The sequence below is a fragment of the Pteropus vampyrus genome, unplaced genomic scaffold (assembly GCF_000151845.1).
Source record: "Pteropus vampyrus isolate Shadow unplaced genomic scaffold, Pvam_2.0 Scaffold353, whole genome shotgun sequence".
In the NCBI taxonomy this organism is placed as follows: Eukaryota; Metazoa; Chordata; class Mammalia; order Chiroptera; family Pteropodidae; genus Pteropus; species Pteropus vampyrus.
Window position 1 is genome coordinate 128,342 of NW_011889134.1, and position 11,817 is coordinate 140,158.

Here is an 11,817-nt window from a genome sequence, read left to right on the forward strand (position 1 = left end):
CTCCCAAGGGAAGGGAAATGGATCCTGTGGCTCAGAAGCCAGGGGTATACTGAAAAAAAATTTGCTAAGTCCAGTAGAGCATAGGACAATCCTAGGATCGCAGCCGAGGTATCTAAGATGGTGGCAATGCTGGGCATAGCTGCATGGATGGGGGGCGCTACCTTTGTTTAATTCTCGGGAACCCATGATCATCCTCCATGAGCCATCTGGCTTTTTTACTGGCCATACCAAGCTGCTGAAAGCACTATGAGCAAGGGATGCGATACTCAATCAGCACGGTTCTTGGATAGTTTTTCTTATTTTTCATGTCCCTCCCTGCCAATAGTTTATATTGTTTGACAGTTACTATTCCTCCAAGGGGTAATAGACTTACTGGTTCTCAGTTAGTGTTTCCCCTCAGCCTTGGTTTGATTACTCGAATCTGGAGGTGGAATTCACAGATAGAGGTTTGCAAAGTTTAACCATGTAGGATATCAATGCCCTGTGTGCTCTCTGGTATTGAAAAGATAAAAAATTTTCATATTCCTGGAGGAAGAACACTCAATTTGCAATGTCAAAGGGACCTTTCTTACCATAACTATCTGTCTTCTGCAACCATCAATGGTGCTGAAGGGGCTAAAATAATTCTGAGGATTCTCATGTATTAGAGTACATTCAGCTCTAGTAACAACCAGAGCTGTCACCTTTTGTTTATTTCTGGGGGACCAGTGAAGAGTAAGCTCAACATGATACTTTTAACCACTTCTCATAGCCCTCAACTAGAGGTAATCTTGGACTGCACCCTATATCCAGGGCATGGGGGGCACCCACCCCAATGGGACTGTATCCTTGAGGCCTCTGCTGGAACAGACAGAGCATCAGAGATGGTAGGGGCAGGTGTGGCAAGTCTGAACTGTTGTTCAGGTTTTAAGGCTTTCCGCAGGCCAACCAACAAAGCATTCGGTTGCTGGTCTAACTTTTCAGGTGGGGTCCTGGCAGCAAGGAGGTCAAACCACATTTACTTCAGGGTTACTTCTATTGAACCCTTTACAACCAATTTGGATAGTCTTCTGGCTTTTCAAGTTTCCTCTCTGTCTCGGGTTTTCCCATAGCCTGTGCCCATTCCCAAGATTTGTCAATTTCTCCAAGATCAGCAATGGACTGCCCTGCGGTATAAATGTCTTGTCCCATGACTGGGCTCAGCATGAACATCAGTGCTCCATATCAGGTGCTGAGAGCTATCTTGGCTTTCATTCCTGCAGTGAATATGGCCTGATCTGGGCCTTTAAAGATGGGGCATAGATGCCTGTCTCATTCCCGATTCCCTAAGAATTTGTTGTATCTCTTCTATAGATTTCCAGGGTCCCACGTGTCCAGGGAGACCCCCCCTCATTGGGGCAAGCCTCTTCATAGGCTAAAACAATCTAGTCTATAAGGGAATGAGTTCCTTGAACCTTACCTTCTTCCCAACCAGCACCATGCAGGCGCCGCCGGACAGCAAGGTGTGTGGTGATGTTGCTCTTTTTTTTTTTTTTGCCTCCTGCCAGGTCACAAAACTGTCACACCTCACCGCCAACTTCCATCCTATAGCCACCCTAACCACATCTGGATACTCTCCTTGGCCTTTTGTCACAACTTGGCAGCTATATCAATAAACTCAGTGGGTATATATTCTCTCATGAACATCTCCTGCATTCAGGGCTGCCCTCCTGGCTGGGGTTGTTGTCACTGTGCTTTTGCTTTCCTTTGTATTAGAAGTTGAACAGCATGAAAATTTTTGTTAATTTCGTTGTCAATCACAACATCTTCTCCTTTGTTCTCTTCAGTTTTCCAGGGATTCTACTTCCTAGTGTCTCAATCAGGCTTTGTCACAGCGCTCAGACCTTAATTCAACGCAGTTTATGTCCTCTTAGCTTTGCAAAATGGCACACTAAGGTCTCCAACTTATTATCCTGCTCTCACACCTTGTCTGCAAGCCCCAAAGCTAGCAGAACAGTGAACAACTACAAGTCTTTCTCTAACCTCAGCTCTTCTTCCAATTTTTAACTTGACTTCCAGCCCCTAGTTGGGCATCAGTGGCCTGCCAAACTGCCCACAGTACATTCCAAGGACAGGGGAGGGGTGAGAAACCTCCAATTTCCGGGTCCAGCTCGAGTCAGCCAAAGCCACGCCCTCTCTATGACCTCCCCCGACACCCAGGCATTTCAGTTCTCATCACACTCTCCTCTATGAACCTCTAGCTTATGTCCTGTGCAGCCAGGACCAGATAGTACACTGCCACACATGCTTCTTCTAGATTGTTCATTCCTCAGAGAGGTCTCCTAAGTCCAGAACCTTCTTAGTGCAAAAGTTTCACACCGTACTCAGTAAATTCCAATTGGTGAATACATATCTAAATAATCTGGGTTCACCTGATGTGAAAGAAATAACTCGCACATGTATGGGATGGACAGAATCAGGGAGGCCTGGCCGAAAAGCCATATGCTTTAGATAACAACACCCTGATGCTTGCTCCAGAAAGGCTGCTGACCCCCAAGTCAGAGGGCATAAATATTGTCCTCTGAAAACTACTGACTAAAATTTTCTAAAAGTTTCTAAAGATACGTTTAACTTACATTTTTAAGAAAACACCAAAACTAGCAAAAATAGCTATACCATTTTAGAAAATATAAATATATAAATATAAATTTGCAAAAAAAAACCCCTTAGAATTAACATATCTTATAGATATGTCCTGATTAAGACAGTCCAATATTATGTAAAATAATCTATATGTAATTCAAATCCACAAACATTTATTATATGCGTGACATATGCTGGCACTGAGCTAGGAGCTGGGAAAACTAGGACAAATAAGCTATGACCTGCCCTCAAGTCCCTAGCAGATGAGGTAGGGGTAGAGGCTACTTGCATTTACCAAAGGAGTTCTAAAATTTCGAAGTAGATTCGGCAAGTGTTCCTTTATGTTGCAAAATTCCCTAAATTTTTACATCTATTTGGAATAGAATTAATTTTAAAAACATTCAATTTTCAAAAATACATCTACTTCATAGAGAAAGTTGCCCAGGAATATTTGCTACTTAGTCCAAAAGCACTGGATCTAACTTGCTTGTTACACCCAACAGAAAATTCCCAGCTCAGGAGAATCTGTTTTCAATCTGGCTGCGTGATTTTAACACATCATTTCAGAGCTTACCCCCAAGCTTAGAACAAGAGAAGTAAATAGTCACACAGTGATTTTCTTAAAGTCTAGATTTAGAACCTACATCTTTTCCTCTAGAATAGAGCAATCAAATCAATAATAAAAGTATTTTTTCTTAATATAATTAATACATAAATTCTTTCTAACAATAAACTCAGCCTCTACTTAATTCTTTTAACCAGAAAATTTTCAATCAGAGGAGAGCTATGTGCATTCGGTCAAGTCTTTTCTCTCCTCTTGTCTCTCTGTGCTCTCATTCCTTCTCATTCTCTTTTCCTCTCTCCCCTCTTTGCCTCCCTTCCTTTGGGACCTTGAGAGACAGAGCTGCAAGGTTACTACTAACAGATCCCCATGTCCTTTGGTTCACCACGACATTGGCAAGAGATACAATGCCAAACAGAAAACAGAGACATTTTTGATCAAACAGTACCTTTTCTGTTTCTTTCCCGTTGTGACTCAAGGGAGAAATTATCTTTCCTTTCTAAATGATCTCATTCCTCTCCGCTAAGAAACGATGGCCGTGTTATGTGGTTAGAGCCCAGCCTGCAGCTACCGTGTAGGTAACCCACTCATGTTGCACTGTAACTCACCTAACTTGTTTGTGTCCTGGCCAAACGTGTGCCGAAGTAAAAGTTCAGAGCAGACCACAGGGCAAGTTTAATGATTAACACAAGCTATTTAGGATTTTTCCTCAGGGTCTCTTACTAATGACCAAAGAAAGAGTGTCTTACATTTTTCTCCACTTACTGCATGTGCCCCAGACAAGAATTTTAAGTAAAAGTCCACACAGTAAAACAAACAAGCATTCAATGATTAAAAGAATTTACCAGTAAATCAGTGACTGAACACAGGACCCAGGAAAAAGGACCAGTAGAGGGCTACCATCTCTGGCTTTTCATCAAGAGGAATGACAGAAGTGCCCTGCTATGGGCTGCCTTTGTCACCATAGGAGTGTGAGTCTAATGAAGCAGAGAAAGAAAGTTACTTGTTCAAAGTCTGTCTAAGAAAGGGCCAAAACCTAGCCCTCTTTGTCGTTTTGCTTTCTTCCTTCACTCCTGGCCTTTCTTGACCAAGAGGAAGTCCTGGACTTCTACCTGTTACCTTCTAGTAGAACCCAGACCATGGGCCTCAGGTATCGGTTTGACTCTTTCTTGCTAAAGAATCTGAGAACCAACGAGCCTAACATCAATACCACCTTCTTACTTGGTCCATGGCTGACTTTTCTCTGTTCCACCACCCACTCCAATTTATGTTACCAGCTTCCTGACCGTGTCGGTCCATGCCCAGTGGTTCATGACCAGAAGAAATTCTCATCTCCTTTTTCCACCCTTTCTTTTGGAGAGGAGCCTTTCCAGTAGAATTTGATAGTCCTGAGTCCCAGCACAAAGGACCATCAGTAGATCTAGGAAGCTTCCCCAGCAAGACCAGGTTTAATCTATGGAAATACAGCACAACTCTGATATGAGTAATGGAAATATCCTCTAGAAAGTATGAGAGTTTACACCAAATGTGTTTGGCAACCAGTGACAAGCAGAATGATTTTCCTAGTGCTGTAGCCACTAGCATAGAGAGAGGGAACCTAGCCACATTGGGCAGATTAGATCGCCCTGACATCCTGCCTGCCTACTAAACCACAATTTCCACTCTAGATCCCTCCACCATGATACATGGGTAATGGGGAGGAGGGGAAGACCAGGTTTGGGAGAGATAATCAAAAGAGATTTCAAAACTATTGGTAATTTTTTTTGAAGGAAATTATATTCATGAATCACTTAGATGATTCAAAATTAGTTTTTTAAAAAATATAACAATTTCTGCCCTCAAAGTGCTTGCTACCTGGCAAGGGAGACAGAATCGTGGTCATATTAGTTACCTATATTGTAGTCGAGTCTCTTGATTAAGACTTAACTCATGTTTTATTTCTCACCACTTTAGGAAGAGGTTTCCAGAAATTAACCCCATCTATCCATGGATAAATAGCTTATAGTCGATATTTATAATTCTTTTTGGCATCCTAGCTATCAAAACTTTATCATAAAAGCACCCAAATTTTCTTATGGGTAGATTTACCTCTCCACTCTTGAATAAAGAATCCTGATGATACACAAGACTTCAGTTTCTGGGCCCAAGAACTTCCTGATGGGCAATTAAGCTCTACTGTTCAAGAAATAAAGAAGAATGAGCCATTTCACACTCCAAGGCCTAAAAGAAATCCTAGGGCTCTACAGACAGTGGCTATGTTGCACAGAAGCTTGGGGAACCTCAAGTACTCCCCTCTGTTGAGCTGTCTCTTCCACCTCAAGATCCCCTAAATATACACACATATCTAAGTTTGCCATGCAAACACAACCTTTATACAAGCATGCCCTCTTTCCATCTAATTACACTCCAACGTCCCTTTCATATAGAAATTCTAAATAAAGTCTTGAGCTCAGGTCTCTGACTCAATGATAAAGACAAATGCTCCTCAGAAGCCATCCTGATCATGATTCCCCTGCCATTCCAAAATAAGTAGCCATGCCCACCCCCGGAAACTGACACTATTCCACAGGAAGCTATTTCTATGAGAGTTTTTGAAATCTTAACATAAAAATTGTTGCTCAGGCCTATTACACAAACTTAAGGAGATCAAGGGAGAAGGTCATTCTTTGATCCCCTTTCCTTGGATTACAACACAACTCTGAATTCTTGGGGACTGGCAGCTTTGGAAATTAGGAGAGGGAGTGGTATTATTATTAGAATGTACCTCACAAATCTCCAGTTGTGGGAAGAATAATTGACCAAGGGCCTAGCTGCTGTGCTCTTAAATTCATTATCACATTTGGATCAAGGCCACACTTCCACAGGCTGCTCCCAGTCAAGAACTGAACATGGCAAAGATAAGGCAGGTTCATTTGGAGAAGGCATAATACTCCTCTGATGGTGGCCTATGCTTGAAGATTCCCTGACAGTCTTGAAGAACCTTTCTTAGGACTACATGGCAGGGATGTGTCCATCCCTCTCACCTTAACTCAAGGGCAGTCTAACAGCTATCTCAGCCTTCCCAGCTTTATCCTTATTTTCTCTCTGAGGCACTTCCCCCAATAAAATCCTTGCACTTTTGATCCTGTCTTAGCATCTGCTTCTTATAAGACTCAGACTGGCACAGGTACACTGGAAGAGAGCACCACTGGCCAGGACTATGGTCTATCTATTAATGGCCCTATGAGCAGCAGCATTGGTAAAAATCTTTTAGATAGCTTTGCAGGCCATGGATCTTAAACAAAAGAAGCCATCACGGAAGAGGAAGGGCAAGACCAGCATCATCAAAGGAACTCTCTGAAATCAGTGTTTGACATCCTCTATTTGACGCTCCAAATCTACTCTCCACACTTGTCTACTATGCTCTGTGCCCTGGAAGGGTGACCTGTGTAGACTGTACCAGTGGGTTTTCTTGCCCAATGGCTTCTGGCTGGTTTCCAAATGGAGGACAGCACCAGGAGCCCAGCACCAGGAGCCCAGAGGGAGGTGCAGAAGGGCAGGATGTGATAAGGGTATTTTTCCTCCAGTTTCATTCCTACTAATCACAGCTTCTGACAAGGGACTCTTTCTATATAGCACACTCTCTTCCTCTCTCAGTCTCTTTCTCCGTGCATCTGGCAACTCTTCCTCTCTTTGCCCCTTCAGGCCCAAGGGTAACAGCTCCTACCACTGCCAGTTTGCATGTACTGCACCATCCCTTATTGCTTTTTCTAAACTTGAGTCATACCTCTCAGAAATAGTCCCTTTACTAATTTTTCAGCCTGAATGTGCCATCTGTTGCCTACCGAGAACTTAACTGCTACCGAAGCTCTAGGAGATAACCAATGATCAAATGTAGAGTTCTAAGTCTTCAAAATTTGGGTGCTACTATAAATGTGACTTCATGAGTATGCACAGGCTGGTGATGCCTGGCAACATTTGAGTTATACATGTCATTCCCAAACTAGATGCTGCATAAGAAAAAGAATTGTCATACTACTCACCTCCAACATTTTGCATTGTACCTTATATAAAGTAAATGCAAAATAAAATGGATAGAAATGCCTTGTGAATTCATCTGAGAAAAAATATTCTGGAATGGATGAGGGCAACAAAGGCCAAAACTAGGATTTAAATGGAAACTAAGAATGCTCAATGCATTTTTTACTTAAAAAAAAAAAGGCTTTCTCTAAGTTGAAGAGACTATAACAGATAGGCAGATGAGAGGCAGGACAGGCATATTTCTGACAAAAGGCAGACCATGGAACAGGACACTAACATGGCCTTTCTATGTAAGTAAGAACTTCACTGGGCAAGAGGAACTCTGGAGCAAGCTTTGCTCTCATTCTCCAGGTACCCATCTTGTGTGATTAGCCATGAGGCTACGGCCCAGCTATGTGCCTCGCATTTTCTGTGCTGCCAGAATTCTCCCCAGGTGATTCCCCTTTCACTTGTCTAGGGCCTACCCACTTGTCCTCCTCCCTTTTCTTCAAGACTTCTTAGTCTCTCTTTTTCATGGAGAAGCAAAAATAAAGCAATTATATCTTCTCTGGTTTAATATCATATTCCTGATTAAATTGAGATCGTAAAGATAATGAATACATGGGCTCAAATTTGGAGATTAAATCAATCTGTTCCACCAGAGGGTCTAAGCTATGAGTGAAATGCTTACTTCATAGTTTCCTTAGACAAGTTTTCTTACCCACTAAGTAAAATTACTCAAAGTAAATTGTCATTATTGTCCCTGCCTTGAGTCAGTTTTGCTCATTAACTTATGTTTACAACAATAACCCCACTTATCCAGAAGCAAAACTGCAGTGATCTCCATCATCCTGACGGCTGTCCTGAAAACCAGTAAGGCCCCTGGGCAATACAGGTAAAAATAACTTACAAACCCCATGCACTTGGAAGTAATATTGAACTACAGATAGTTCCACACTTGGATGAGGAGAGCTGACTAGACATTCCAACATTATATAATCTGGGGCATATGCTGCTCGATGCTCAATCATCCTGAGAGCATCATTGAATTACAACACTCAACATTACTAGGTTCATACCAACAACACATAATCATGAGAAAACAGTGAAATCAAGTTCATAGCTAACTGTAGGGTGACCAACGGTCCCAGTCTACTCTGACTAGGTGCTTCCCCAGGACACAGGACTGTTAGTGCTAAAACAGGGCAAGTCCAAGGCAAACCAGGGTGGTTGATCATCCTACATCTAGGAAAACAAAGAAATGAGTATAATGCACATAAAACAGATCTTATTCCAGAAAAAGTAAACATTTTCTAAAACACATTAGCACTCAAAGGCGGTAGACCAGTTGCTCATAAATTCACTTGTAGATAACTTGATTCCTGCCATGTCATATAAAATAAATGTTGCAATATCCAATGTCTTTCAGACCATGAAAATATCCTTTTCTTTGAACTCGGAGCATCTGTGAGAGATGTGGGCAAGACAGCATAAATCAGTTTCTGAATTACAATACAGCTCCTTCTCTCTGGGCTCAGCACAATTTAAAATAAATCATACCAGCAGGGAGCAGCAACACAAAAGCAATTAATTTTTTTCTAATTTGAAACCATGTTACTATCAATCCAGGCCCAGCTGAGACTTTAGAAATGTATCTCACACTTAGTTTTAAAATTACAAGTGACATTGAAGTCACACATTTCTGCAGCCCTGTAGAATGCTTGCTTTAGCAGCAGAATGTTATGAGACTATCAAGTTCTATGTCTTAGAGGAAAAAAAAAATTTTTAATGGAGGAAATGTTTGCCCTTTCTCTGGAAAATGTTGCACGGCTGATAAAACAGCACAGAGTCCAATATGTGATATGAGGAACAAATACGCGATGAAAATGAGGAGACTCCAGAAATCTAGAAATAAGATTACCTTCAGAATTAAGCAATGAAAACAAGTAAAGATCAAATTCCTCCATAAGACTGAAAGCTATTAATATACCTAAGAAAATCATTTGGATGGCCTGTTTGTGAAGATGCTTAGAGTGGCGGTTTTCTAAGGATGGTAACAAAATTTTTGTCAATTATCTCATTAAAAGGAGGGTGCATGTCTCCCTCCTTATGAAGCTAGATGGGCTTGTGACTCGCTTCTGTGACTCATAGAAGGCATAGGGAATGATGCTGCCTGACACCTAAGGCTAAGTCAGAAAACACAATGCAGTTTTGTCATGTGGGCTGGAACACACGGTTGGCCGTCTGAGCCACCCTGTGAGAGGCCCCATTCCCCCAGGGCCACCATGCTTCGAGAAAGCCACCACATGTAGAAAGGCCTCCTGTAAGTACTCTGGATGGTAGTCCTGGAGTTCGCTCCTCCAGGCCAGACCACAGCCATGAATGAATAGATCTTCACACCATTCCAGCCCCCAAGGCATTCAATTACCACCAACCTTTGAATCATTCCATTTGGGCCTCAAACATCATGTATTAGAGACAAGTCTTTCCTGCTACACCCTTTCCAAAGTCTTGACCCACAGAATCTGAGTATAATAAAATAGTTGCTGTCTAATGCCACCAGTGTTAAGGTGGTTTGTTATGCAACGATAGTAACTAGAATCAGTTCTGAAAGCTTAAAAATAGGAGAGCCCAGAGATAAACACTTACGTGATCCTCTAAGCTCTGAACTATGAACAACCCTGCACACCTGTTACCTAATTGTTAATTCCTACTCATCCTGAGATCTCTAAATGACTAGCCTATGGAGAGCTTTCCTTTTAGAAAAAATGAGGTTCCCACATTATATACACTTGTTAAATTGTTATTTCTCCATTGTAACACTTAACCCAATTATACTTAGGTAATTATTACTGATGTATATTGAACTCGGTATGCATCATTACTGATGTAGGTGAAATGAATTTCTACTTCAATGATAACTGCCTTCAATCATATTCATGAAATTTCTTTTTTTTTAATAACACCTATGGTAAATCTCATAACTTGTGCCTTACTTCTATTTATTAAAACAAATCCAGTCCCAGTGAAATGTGAATAAGGTATACAGTTGAGTTAATAGTATTATATCAATGTCAATTTCCTGGTTATATAAGGCATCATGGTTATATAAGATGTGACCATTAAGGCAAGCAGGATGAAGGGGACACAGGAACACTTGATTTTCATAATTTCTTGCATTTTTAAACTATTTTTAAATGAAAGTTGTTTAAAAAAAAAAAATACAGTCCATTCTAATGTGTTCCAGCTTAAAATTTCCATCCCCCACCTGCCCTTATACTTGCTCAGGCATTGCCTATGGCCCCAGGGGCCTCGTAAAGAGGAGAATCAGTCTGTGTTTTTACTCCCTTCGCCCTCCTCTGATACCCTTTCTGAGACCTCTGAAGTGTCAAAGTCAGGAGGAGGTTGAGGACAGGGACTCACATGTGTCTTCCTCATCTGGCTGGCCTTCCTCTTAGAATCCTCCACTGGCTCTGGCTGCTTCTCTGGCTGTCACTGGCTGATCTTTGCTACCCTCTGCAAGACTTGAATGAGGAAGATGATGTGAGTTCTTCCAGAGTTCTGGACGAGATCCCCAACTCTGCACAGTTCTCTGCCCCGAGTGTCCCCCAGCCTGCTATTCTAGCCCATCCCCATCCCTTGTTCCCGGAATTCCTCCCCAGGGCTTCTTACTGGTCTCCCTATCCCATGTGGAGGAGAGAAAAAGACACTGCGACAGCTCAGGCCACTAATAATGCTAAGAATCCTCCTCCTGTCATTGTCAGGTGCTTATATAGAGGGGGTCAGGGAGGCAGTGTGGTCGGGTTAGCAAGGCCCGCTCAACCATACTTACTCAATCCCAAGGAACTGGGTGACTCCATTCAGGGGAGGGGTCTCTTTAAAATGTTGACTATTTGACATTTTTTCCCCTTAGTATTCAGTCACAATAACCAAATGTTGAGCAATGAGAACAATCTCACTCAATATTGTTATACATCTCCTTATTTGTTTAAAGTCTATCTCCCCCATCACATTGCAGGCTCTATCAGAATAGGGACAGTGTCCACCTTGTTCATAGGCACATAATAGGCACTTAGTAGATGCCTGTTGAATTATTGAGTTAATGAATATGAGCAGTGTGCACTTGTGTTGGGTGTTTTACATTAATAATTAACAACCACTAGCTTTTACTAAGCTCACTGTTAACTTTTTCTTGGCCCACTTCCTTTATTTCTGACAACCACTTTACCTGATAAGCTTTACCATTACTCCATTCTCCATGTGGGGCACAGAGAGTTATGAAAGGTATCCAAGGTCATTCAGCTAGTGAGGAGTAAAACAAGACTTGGGAACCAGCTCTGTCTGATTCCATTCCCCTGAGCCACCTTTTTGAGAAGTTTACATAAGGGATATAAGCTGGCTATCCTTCTACACTCAAACTCTATAACCAATCCTCTGTTCTGATTCCATGCCACCAAGCAAACATTTGATTATAGTCTGGCTTTCAGTATAAGTGTAGAGGGAGAGCTACACTAGCCAGGATCTCCCAGATCACAAACTAATCAATGAGCAATGGAGAATTACATGTCAGTCTTTTAGGATTTAGTGAAGTAAAACTCACCTGAGAGGCAGAGCTCCCTTGGTATGCTGACCAATCAGGTTTCTAAGCCATGCTT

The 11,817-nt window shown here is 41.9% G+C and overlaps 1 protein-coding gene across 18 annotated transcripts in view; it reads right to left on the reverse strand.

Annotated features, from left to right (window-relative positions):
* LOC105304809 (PKHD1, fibrocystin/polyductin) overlaps positions 1-10,708 on the reverse strand; it is a 135,143-nt gene extending 124,435 nt beyond the window's left edge. For 16 of the 18 annotated variants that reach the window (XM_023522633.1, XM_023522638.1, XM_023522649.1 and 13 more), the window contains exon 1: positions 3,612-3,792. The gene's annotated coding sequence lies outside the window, so the exon portion shown is untranslated. Of the gene's footprint in view, positions 1-3,611; positions 3,802-10,585 lie in introns of those variants that run through there. The other 2 variants (XM_023522635.1, XM_023522636.1) reach the window with 2 other exon arrangements.
* Positions 10,709-11,817: the final 1,109 nt, after the last annotated feature.